This window comes from Trachinotus anak, unplaced genomic scaffold, assembly GCF_046630095.1.
Source record: "Trachinotus anak isolate AG129_WGS33_773 ecotype Australia unplaced genomic scaffold, CSIRO_AGI_Tana_v1 ptg000001l, whole genome shotgun sequence".
NCBI lineage: Eukaryota > Metazoa > Chordata > Actinopteri > Carangiformes > Carangidae > Trachinotus > Trachinotus anak.
The window spans coordinates 14464443-14476703 of NW_027273852.1; positions in this window are offsets into that span (position 1 = coordinate 14464443).

Genomic DNA, 12261 nt, shown 5'->3' on the forward strand with positions numbered 1-12261 from the left:
GAGGGAGATCCATTGATTTTTCTTTTCTCTCCTCTCGCCTCACCCAATTCATTTCGTATTGCTCGATATGAAACATTTTAATTTCTGCTCGCACCTTCACTCGGACAACACTCAGAGGTTTCCCTTTTCTTTCTCTTTCTGCAACATCTCTTTCCCCGCCTCTTTAACAAGTCAAGAGAGTAAATTGATTTACATCTTTCTTTTCTGTTTCCTGTTTTTGCAATTTTATTGATTTAAATACATTTACAAACAGTGAAAGCAACTTTAATGTGAAGTTCAAGTGACAGATGTAAGAAAATATCGTCTCTGTGTAAGTGTTTGTTTTTCTCTACCCAGTGATTCTCATGGATGTTGATGGCATAAGAATTTTCCTTTAGGATGAATGAAGCTCTTATCTTATTTTATCTTGTCTTGTCCGAAGTTTTAAAATACAGATTTTACAGCCAGATCATTTCAGTGTTGCATGTGTTTAAATGTGTGCAAATGTGCAGGTGTGTAATCAGCAGTATTCCCTCTATGATTGGGCATGGATGTGCCATTATAGAAGCTATGTGCAGTCTAATGGAACCTATTGATGTCTGAGTACACAGGCCCTACTTAATTAGTCCATCACACCCACTGCTTTGGTCTCTATAGGATCTCCGTAAGTGGTGCTCCTTTGCATATGCCATGCGATTTCATAGGCAAGCTTCTATTTTTTTTTCCTTTTAAAATGATGGGAAGGAAAACAAACATTGTGTACGTCACAGGGGATGGGACTGTCTCCTTCAGGTGGAGCGTCTGTCTGTCTGACTGACTGTCTTCCCCTCCGTGTATGCCAAGCAGTTTCGTCACATGTGTGTCTGACAAAATTTGTGCCACTCGGCATTTTGCACACTAATCTTAGAACCTTGCACTTGGCAAGGCAGACATTTTGGACTGTGTCATTGATTTGGAATCGAGCGCTGCACTCCTTGTCCTTCACTTAGTGTTGAAATCAATGATGCCTGGTTCTGACCATGCATTAAAATCTGCACCCCCTCTCCCTCCACCCTTCCTCCCCAGGACTTTGACTCCTGCTTTTAATCTGTTCTGTAGCCTGTGTTTCTCCTTCACCGCTGGATTTGGAAATGTGCCATCCATGAATATTCAAATAAGATAGTTGCTATAATATTGAATATTACCTGCCGCAACACTAAGAGCGAGACTTGTTCTGCACAAACATGTGAGGGAGTAGATGGAAGAAGGGCTTAAAATCTCTCTTGTCTTTGTTTTCGATTGATTGACTCGCAGACTGGGAGACACCAGCAGTCTGAGACAGCACCCTACTGCTCAAAAAGTGTGTGTGTGTGTGTGTGTGTGTGTGTGTGTGTGTGTGTGTGTGTGTCTGTGTGTTGCCTGTGCAGTTGCATGTAGTGTGGGTTTGCATTATGGTATATGCAAGCATGATATTTGAAGCCAAGTGTGCTGTCACCTTACCTGTCCCCTGCAGGTTGACCTTTGACCCCCTGAATTCCTGCACAAGGTTTGGGCTTTTCCCTGGTAACCCCCTGGAGAGCGACTGGCACCAGATCGCCATCTTTTTTCCTACAGCATCCATCATTTGGGAGCCTCTTAGGCTGACTGGCCTTACCTTGGATAGCCTGTTATTTTTGTAAAATGTTTCATGTTTTACTTCACCCTCAGCTCATAATTGTATTTTTAAAGGACCTATTTGTAAGTTTTGCTGTTGCTACTTAGCCAGCTTTAGCATTAATGGCTGTTTACTTACCAGTCTTGCCTAGAGCTTCAGCCATCATTGTGTTTGCAAGACAAGGGGTTATCATAAATCCTCTGTGCAGCACTGCTTCTTCAGGGCAGACTGAACGCTACAGTGACTCGGTATCGGAAGGTGACGGGCTAGCTGGTTAGCATGCCCGTTAGCATCAGTAGAAGAAAAGAGGTGATAGTAATAGAAGCAAAACAAAAGGGTTGTTTTCCACTGCTGGAGACAGCTCTTGGTTAGTAAAGGAATGAAGTCTGATGCTGAACTCGCAACATTTCTTCTAGACGCTTCTAGTTGTTTCTAACTGTGAATGCTAACATGCTATGTAGCAACAGCAAAACTTACAAATAGCTCTGTTAAAAACTTATTAAAATCAAAGTACCTTGATTCCCATGAAATGCATGTGGTCATTCTATTCTCTGCGCAGCGATGATTTAGTTTGTGGCTGCAGTTACTAACAAGAAAGCCGCTCTAAAGATACTACAGTTTATTTTGAAAGGCAGCTATTATTGACAGCACATAAGCAACCCAACATACAGAGAGGTGGTGACAAAAGACGGAAAGAAGCGAGCACAGGTGAAATAGAGCAGTTAGACAGGCAGGTGGATGGAGACGGAGCAGGAACACATAAATGAAGAGGGCAACTCATATGCAGCTCCCCCATGGTGCCCAGTTGAATAGAACCAGCACAGATGTCAAAGGAGAGGCCTCTCAGCCACATTGTACACCTATCTGTCACTACACCACCCTGACAATAGGGTATCCCCTGTTGACAACTAGGTAAATATTGTGGATGGTAGGGGGTTAGAGGTGTATACTGGACCTGTAAGACTTAAGTGAAAATCAATGCTGGTGAGCCGTTGAGGCCATGGTGGTGGTGGTGGTGTGTGTGTGTGTGTGTGTGTGTGTGTGTGTGTGTGTGTATGTGTGTATGTGTGTGTGTCAGCAGTACAGTGTGTTCACTTGTAGTGTTTGCAGTAATGGCAGGCTATCATAATCACAGGACACTTTGAAAGGTCAGTGTGTTTGGGTCTAAGTGAGCACTGTCCCCTCCTATATAGACAAGAAAATACACACAAGCACACACAATGGCATCTTGATAGCATCCATAAGAAGCTGTTTCTATATTTCCCTCTGTTTCTACTCCTTGCTTTTGGGATAATGTTGATGGACTAAATAAACAAAACAGAAAATGATAAAAAATATTTTTGTGCCCATTGTATTCAAACAATTTCATTCACAGTTTATTTTACATGTACCTGTACACATATGCCATACAGTATGTGGCTGATACCAAATATTCTAAAATTTTAAAGTCCATCCTTTGTCTTTTGATTTGATTTTTTTGACCGAGAAACACAAAATCTGATTAATCAGAATCCAGAAAACCCATTTTCTGAGGCATATCTCTTTGCTCCCTTCGTCGACCAAGCAGAACAGCTATTGCTCACTCACTCAGTAATGAGACCCTGAGCACGACAGACGGGCCTTTGGGCAAACATGCGCGCACACACAAACCCGCACGCAAACAGACCTCAGAGAGTCGCGTCAGAGGGGTTAATAAACACAGCTCAAATGTTGAGTTAAGACTGGAACACAGGCCCAGAATCAAGCTGTTTTGGGTTTCATCGCCATCCTAAATCTAATTCCATGTTCTAGAAGTGGAGTGGTTGACTGCTACAGCCGCAATGCTATGGTCATGTCATCTGAGAGAAATCCAAGCGTATGATTAGGCCTCGGCAGGTTTGGGTGAGGCCGAGGGGAGACTGTGGGTGGGATAGGCAGGTTGGTTTCAGGGGGACTTTCTAATAGGCATTCAGTTGGTGAGAGCTCCCCCCTTCCACACAAACGCGCACGCGCGCGCACACACACAGAGTATTTCCACACTGTTATTGCTCTTTCTCCTTCTTTCTCTCGCACTCATTTGGTGGTCTCATGGAGCGAGCCTTTTCCATGGAGGACAATAGCAGTGGAAATGGATTATGATTATAAGGGATAGGTAGTGGGTTGGCAGCGTACCTACACTGTGCAACATTAATATGGTGAAACTCGCCCCAGGAGGCTCTCTGTCCTTGCTGCCTAAACTGTAGCCTTGGTAATTTTCTTTATGCTACTCTTCTGTACATACTATACTGTGCCTGTGCACCACACCTCATACTTTATTTGTGCCTCAATTCAAAACCTTCAATAAGCCTCTGCCCTGCAACTGAGAACCTTTGAAATCTCCTCTGGCTTTTTTCCCTTATGAGAGAACTCAAGTGTGAAGGTTTGATATGGTCAAATAATCAGCATTAATTTGATGGAATCACAAAAGCGATACCTTTTTTTTCCCCTGTCTTCCACATCAAATAATTAGTTGCACATTTTAGATATTTCATAGCAGTTTGGCCATTAATAATTCATGCTCACTAAATTCATAAAACATCATCTTGTCCCTAGCAAGTAACATTTGATATTACATCTAAGGCCCAGAGCAGAAATGTTTGCCAGAATCCCATCAAATGAAATTTCTAAAAATACTGACTAGCATGTTCTTCCTCAAAGGCTCTCAGTGAACGACTGGAGGAGGAGAGAAGTCCCCTGCTATCTATTTTCTTTGGCGCCACATCTCTTTTCTGAACGTCTTCCATTTGATTCCCTGCCTCTCCCTCTTTTTTTTTCCCTCACTGCTCCCTCTCTACCAGCCCCTTCTCATGATGTCAATTTAATTCAATCTAAAGGATTTAAAGCAACCAGTATCTTTTAATGTCTGTTGGACAGGCACTTGTAACACATCAAATTTACTCTCACCTTTCTGCTGGGATTTTGAGGGGGGGAAATAAAGATCAATTATTTACCGAATCTGAAGTTTCATTAAAACCACTTTTCTCTCTCTCTGTGTCCTTGCATCGTTTTAAGTGGGCCATCTGTCTAAACATCTCTCAGGGTTCTTTTCCCTTTTTTTCTGATCATTTCCTCGCCTTATTCATGAACCCTAGGAGTCCAGCTTTGTAGTAGTGTTGGAGCTGGAGCAGCCTACCCCCACTGAATACAGCTTTGGGCCTCAGCCTGCACAAGACTCCCCCTCTCTATCCTGTTACCTCTCCCCCCAACTCTCCCAAATAGCCTCCCCTCCCTTTTACCTCCCCCCACCTCTTCCCAACAAGGACCCACAGAATCTCTGAACTTGCTACACAGAAATGACCCGCCTTATTGAGATCGGTTATCCTCACCCTCTGTCTCTCTCTCTCTCTTCCACCCTCAAACCCACCCACTGTTTGAGACTCCCCCCGCCTTGTCCCCGGCCTTCCCTCCTTCCCTGCCTCTCCTCCTTATTGCGGATTTGTATGCAGGCTGTGACCTGGGTGGCTACAAAGCACTGCACATTATTCTTGATCATTCCTCTGCCCCCCGTGAAGCCAGTTATGAGGAAAGATCCCTTAATGATGCTCTGACTATTAACAGTGTTTTATGTCCAAATGTCTCCCTCGTTCTCGTAACCAACCAGTCAAATATAGATACAAGAAACCAGGGAATCTACACTGACAAGATTTTAGTAAAATATACATAAGCCTGTTTGATTATAGCAATAATTGCTAAGTAAAGGGCACAGTCTGACAATGATGGGTTCCAGTATAACTGAAGGGAAACTTGACTGTGGCTGATTTTCTAACAGCCTTAATATAATGAACTTTTGGTCATTTTTCTCTCAAAGAAATTCAATATTACTGTTTAAATTGCTCTTGCACATTTTTTTGCATGAATAAGCTATTCAAGTTGTACTCCTCAAATTGCTCTGTAATGTTCAAAATTGTAACTCTTGCATGTGTAAAGCATTGTAGCTTGCACAAGATGCTAAACGTTTTGGGGTTATGAACAGTGCTTTTTGAATTTTTTTTTTCTTTGTATATAAAGCATAAATTCAATCGCATTTTAGAATACAGAAAATATAAATGTAGAGTCCATAAATATAGATTACGTACATTATGTGTGTGCATGTATGTTTGTTCTTGGGAGTGTGAGATTAGTCTTTATCAGTGTCTGTTGTCACAGTGCCAGTATTGTGTCTGCAGCCAGTCCGTCCAGGCCCCCACATCTCCCATCCCGTCCCAGGCTCATCCCTCTGTCTGTGGGAAGACAAGTCACAGCGCCAGCCTGGCTCAGAGCCAGTGTGGAAGCTCTGGTTAAGTCCCTCTGCCAAGCCTGGATTACACTGAGATGTTAATCATTGGAGAGCATATTAAAAACACTATCATGCACTTTCAGTTTCCAAACTGGATCCACATTTCAATGATGGCAAACCTGCCACCTGCAAGCACTTTTGGATTTTTGCCTTTCTCGCAGCTACAGTAAAACAGGTCAGAATTGATGTGAGAGTTTACAGCGTTGTTTTGGGTGGAGTTTGGTGAAGAGGGATGCCCTTTAAATTCCTGTCTCTTTTGTTGCTTCATTGTTGCAGCTTATTGTGTCATAAGTAATTCTAGCTGACTTCAAAGGAGGTTGGGGCGCAACTGTAGGGTTGTGGGAAGCACAGTGAATGTCGAACAACGCAAACGACCTCTCTCAGATGGGAACGATACAGCCTTTGCCTCTTGTGAAAATAGTTTGTTTCCCTTCAGATTCAAATGTGGCCTAAATTTGCCAAATAAAAACTTATAAAGCAGGAACCTGATGCCAAACCTGACCTCCCTGAAGTTTTTGCATGTGCAAAATGTGTGTGTGTGTGTGTGTGTGTCTGCCTCTATGCATGCAGGTGTGTGTGTTTATGTGCAAGGTTCACATTTAATGGGTTTTTGTAGAAGTGAGTGGGAGCTACCAAAATGGCAAAGGGAGCAACAGAGAAATAGATCATATTTCTAGTTTCTTTGCTTTTTCCTAATGAACCAAAGCAATATATCAGAATTATGCATAATCAGGGCTTTTCAATATTGGCTAAGTTGATTTGTGTGAGATGTGTGTAGGAGACAAGAGGCCTGTAACCAATTCACTTAGGGAGTATGTATGCATTTGTGCCCCTATAGTGAAGCAGACAGACGTTCAAATTAGAATGATGAATTATTATGATCAACTAAATCTATCTAGCCTGACTTTTTTTTTTTTTTTAGAAGACCTGTCGCTCATCCGTTCTCTCCACTGATTAAATAGATGCTGGAGCCACATTTTCCGTATACACTTTATTTGGAGGGAAGGGAAGTACATGTCGCCAGCCCCTGACAGAGCTGTCACTAAGTTTCTACTGATCCATGCTTGCACGCATTTATGACAAAGAGAGTGAAAATGGCAGAGACAGAAACAAACCAGGAGAGAGACAGACGCCCAGAGAAAGAGAGTGTGAGCATGGAGAATTAGGGCATTGTTTAGCAGAGTCGCTGGTAATCAGCAGGAGTTGGACATGTAGATATTGTTGGCGGGGCTGGAGATCGGGGGTCCATACTATCACTGTCTACCCTACTGGAGAGATCTCCACAGGGGGAAAGAGTGCCCTCTGGCCCCCCTACACTCCCGACACATCCATCCACAGCCCTCACGCCTCCTCACACACATTCCTTACATACTCACACTATTGGCCTGTCCATCTCCCTCTCACTCTGCCACTGTTTCAATCCTACTTAAGATGATATCTCACTTCACATCACAGAAAAATGTTCTGTGCGTACCTTCGTTTGCTGCTGCACACTGAACATGATGGAAACATGTTGATAAGCACAAAAAAAAAAAAAAAGAAACATAACAACAAACATAACATGCATAAAAGCAAACAGGAGTTCCACTGTCTGGCTTTTTCAGCAGTGCGATCATGCAGATTTGCATCTCTGCATGTTTCTGTCACATTTACAGTACGCTGTAGTGTATATGGGAACATTTTTCTCTCTCATCAGCCGTGAAAGCATCTGAAAGAAGTTACACCTGCACACTTGCAGCTGACAAAACTTCCTGCTGATGCTCACACACACACACACACACACAAACACACATACACACACACACACACATACGCTTACACATACAAAGTGTTCCTCCAACAGAAGGAGTATTCTCGGTGCACACGAGCACGTACAGCCACACTTAAACACACGCTCGGCATGTTTGTTGCTTTAGCTCTAAATTTAGCACATACACACACACACACACACACACCTTTAACTTTAGCACGAAACCTTTGAGCTCATGCAGATTCACAACTATGAGGCCTCCTCTTTCTTTACTGTGTTAATGCCACTTTATCTCATAGTTATACAGTGTTGTGTCACATGGCCCCTATATGTGTGTGTGTGTTATGTAGCGACTATCTGCCTAAAACCAGCAGATGTAGCTCCAAGAAATTCTAATTGTTCAAGGTTTTGTTGTAGGTTTTTCTTTTTTTTTTTTTTTGAGGCAAGAAAGTTTCCGCTCAACAACCATGTTCCTCGGTCTTAATGAACCCATCAGTCAATAACAGTCAATGACAGCAGTTTCCCGTGTTATCAGTATTCACATGGGAAATCGTCAGCTTTCTAATTAAGTGCATCAGAATTAATCAAGCAGCCGTTCACCGTGGCTGTGTGTCAGAGGAGGAAGCGAGCATCACCCAAAGAACACAAACTGCAGCCGAACGCAGCTACATGCACACACACACACACACACACATAATTAAAGCACATATAGATATTCAACCTTGCAACTGCATCTACAGTATTTTACACAGCTCATTATAAAATTCATTAAAACTTAGTTAATTAGTAAAAGCCGTAATTGTACATTTTGTTTTCTCACAAGTATGTCCCAGGTCATCTTGACTAAAGACTCATAGCCTGGATAAGCTTTTTTTTTTTTTAATCCGCACCATGTTAGATTCACCCTCTATGTGACTTCTTTACACTCATGGAAATCTAACTTTGTCTGCATCTGAGACTGTTTGGCATTTAAACTCTACTCTTGTTGATTTTCGGATTTCACTAACCTTTCGGAGGCAAGTCTGTGCTTCTGTGGTATTTGAACACGTGTTTGGGTACCTTTTGTGCTTAGTGAGAGACAGACAGTGTGTGTGTGTCTGTGTGTTTACCTGCATAGTATGTATGCGTCTACCTACAGTATGTATGCCTGTGCTTATTCCATTGTGAAAGGCAGACAAGACAATCTGTGTGTGTGCGTTTGCACGTGTGTGTGTGTGTGTGTGAGTGTGTGTGTGCGCGTGTGCGTGCTTTTAATGTTGTCGTTGCTCAGGTGCCCTCTTCATCTTCAGCCACAGATTCAGCACGGTGCCCTCCCCCAGCTGACCTTTCAATGTAAACTGCTTGTTTTAAGATGCCATGTTGCATCAGAGCAGAGAGGCTGCTGGGACGCGGCTCCGGTGTTGCGGGGAATGAGGGAGACAATTCAGAGGTGGGGAGAATCCGCCTAAGTGACCTCTCGATCCTTTGACCTTTTAATGAAGCTTTTATTACTGACATCCACATTCACTTTGTTTTGTTTTGGACTTAATCCTCATTGAACCCTGGAGTTGATGTTCTTCCTTTGTGCCCTCCCTTTCACTTCTTCCTGCCTTCTTGATCGAGACTTTTCCTCCTCCTCCCTCTCTTCATTGCCTTTGTTTCTGTCTTATGTCTTTATCCCTCCCTTCAACCATACAATGAACGATGATTTTTTTTCTGACAAGGTCTGGTTTCACTTTGGATGCCAAACTGGAGTTTGAGCCTAAATAATTGAATGTCCTCATATTTAATTAATCACAAACGTTATTATTATAATTACACTCAGAACACTTTATTAGGAACACAATACTAATATTTGTAGGGCCTCCCTTTGCTCTTAAAACATCAATACAGCAGATTTTTCAGCTGCACATTCATGCTGCCAGTTCCACCACATCCCAGACGTGGTCTACTAGATTCTGATCTGGTGATTGGGGAGGCCACTGAAGTTCACTGAACTCATTGTCACGTTCATGAAACCAGTTTGAGACGACTTTTGGTTTATGACATGGTTTATTATTATTATTGCTGGAAGTAGGCATTAGGAGATGGTAAATTGTGGGCATAAAGGAACGACCATGTTCAGCAACAACACCCAGTCCATGGCATTAAAAATAGCAACCACCACAGCCAACCTGCACTGTTGACCCGAGTTAGGTCCATAGGTTCATGCTGTTGATACTTTGACTCTACCATTTGCAGCCTCGGCAGAAATCCAGATTCATCAGACCAGGCTATGATTTTGCACTCCTCAAGTTTTGGTGAAGCTGTGTCTATTGCAGCCTCAGATTTCTGTTCCGGTCTGACAGGACTGCAACCAGACGTGGTCTTCTCCTTTCACCTCAGTCATCTACAAGGTGTTTCAGTCTGGATGTTTGAGTTTTTTGGGCTCAATTCTGAGTAAAAACTCTAGTCTGTCTCCAGTCACTCAAGTCTGCTGTTCATAAAAATCCCAGGAGATGAGCCATTTCAGAAATACTCAAACCAGTCCATCTGGGACAGCACGGCCAAAAGCAGTGGAACATATAATTGAGAAGTTGAGGATGGGCACAGAGAAAAAAAAACAGTCTCGCTATTTAACTCTTTTCACCATGCCTGTGTCCAAGCCCTGCAGAAGAATGCACATTTTGGGCAGCATTAGACCAAAAGGTCCCTTTACTGTGAATTACTGTGAAGGGGCAAGAAAATGACTTATGATCTGAAAGAGCTGAACACACAGCAGATTGGGCCTAAGCTGAGCCGAGGTTTCACAGATCCTGTGGTTGGACTGTGCATTTTATATTGTGGAAAAGAGCTTTTTAATTTAGAAAATTCATTGTCAGTGTTTGCACAAGTTATCACATATACCACCCATCCCCGGGTTTTCTATGACTTCATAGATTATCATTATAATTCTGCATGTGTGAGCACCCAGTGTAAGGTCTGTTTTGAGAGAGAGAGAGAGAGAGAGAGAGAGAGAGAGTATGCAGGAGTTTGGTTTAATCCCTCTTGTTATATTCAGATATGTCAGTTCTGAGGCTGGAGGATTTAATACGGAAATATGCTGAGGATATCTTAATCTGCTATAATTCAACAGTAATTATGTTAAAGTTTCTTTTTTTTCCCTTCACTGCCCAATCTTTATTATGCATACACATGCCTTGAGTGCCAGCTATGAGAAGCTTAGAGGGAGGGGGGAGAAAAAGAGAAAATAAATGTTGCCACCTCTGGCAACATTTTTAAAGAACTGTAATGTGTCATGTTGAACTGATGGAAAATTAAAATCCTCAACCAAATATAACCAATTAATGAAGTAAATAATAAAGCTTGCATTATCATTCAGGCTTCCATGATTTTTACCAAAACGTTTTCACAATAATGATGCTTTTATTGTAAAGTTGCTCATGCAGAACATCTGTCATCGAGGACAGATGGGTATTCCTGTGTTAACTGTCACAGAGTTTACATGATAAAATATATAACTCTTCCATTAAATGTATCCTGTTCTTATTTCTGTCTTTCATTTTTCAGAAGTTTGTTTTTCTCTCATGGGTAGATGAAATCTAATGGGTGCTATGATACCTGTCTGCTCATCATACAACAGCTGTGATTGTGCTGTTGCTGTAACAGGCTTTGTGACATCAAGTCCTGGTTTATTTGTGTTCTTTTCTTCTGTTCTCTTGAGCTCCAGCAGTTAGTAGATTGAGCAGAAAACAGTAATGAAACCCTCCATTTCCCCTTTGACCGGTCCTGTTCTCTCTACTGTCCCACAGTGCACTTTGACTATGAGCTGTCTGCTTAGCCTGTGCCAGTCTGGCACACTGACCCCCTTCAGAGGCCACATTGTGTGTGTGTGTGTGTGTGTGTGTGTGTGGTGTGTGTGTGTGTGTGTGCCACCCCTCCTCTACCCTGACATCAACTCATGTCCTGGCTGTTATAAATAATTCATTGGCCATTTGAGGCCCCCAGAGCAGAAGAGCACTTGTGCAAGCCTTTAGTGATGGCCGTTAGTCACTCCTTACAAACACACACTTACACACTCGTCACACACAAGAATACACTCCACTCACACCAGACCAAAGCAGCCACTTAAACTGTCACAGCAGATCAATGGAAAGCCCAAACTCAACATTATCCTCTTGTGCCAAAGCTGAGACTTTTTTTCCCCACCTGACAAGACTCACAGCAAATAGATATTTTCTTTTTCCTGAGCATTTTTTATCACTTACCTTCTACTGGTATCCGTATCCAGAAACTCCACCAAGGGTCAGGGTGGATGTCCTGAGGGAGGAGGAGGAGATGGAGAAGGAGGGTGATGTGGGGTAGGGGCAAAGCACCTGGGTTTGTAGGTCCAATCTGCTATCTGCTTCTGGTTTGCGTATTTGACGTGGCGTGTGAGTGAAAGACCGGGGCACTGGGGAGAGAGCTTATCGAGAGAAGTGAGGGAGACGTGGTGTGAGCGAGACAGGGAGGAAGAGACAGAGGATGAGGCGTTGGGAGGTCAGAGTAGCATCTCGACTCCCGAGGAGAGGAAGAGAAGTGTCCAGTAGCACCTGCCTCATTACCGTCTGCCCCCCCTCCGTCTGACGTAACCCCGCTAACCCTGCA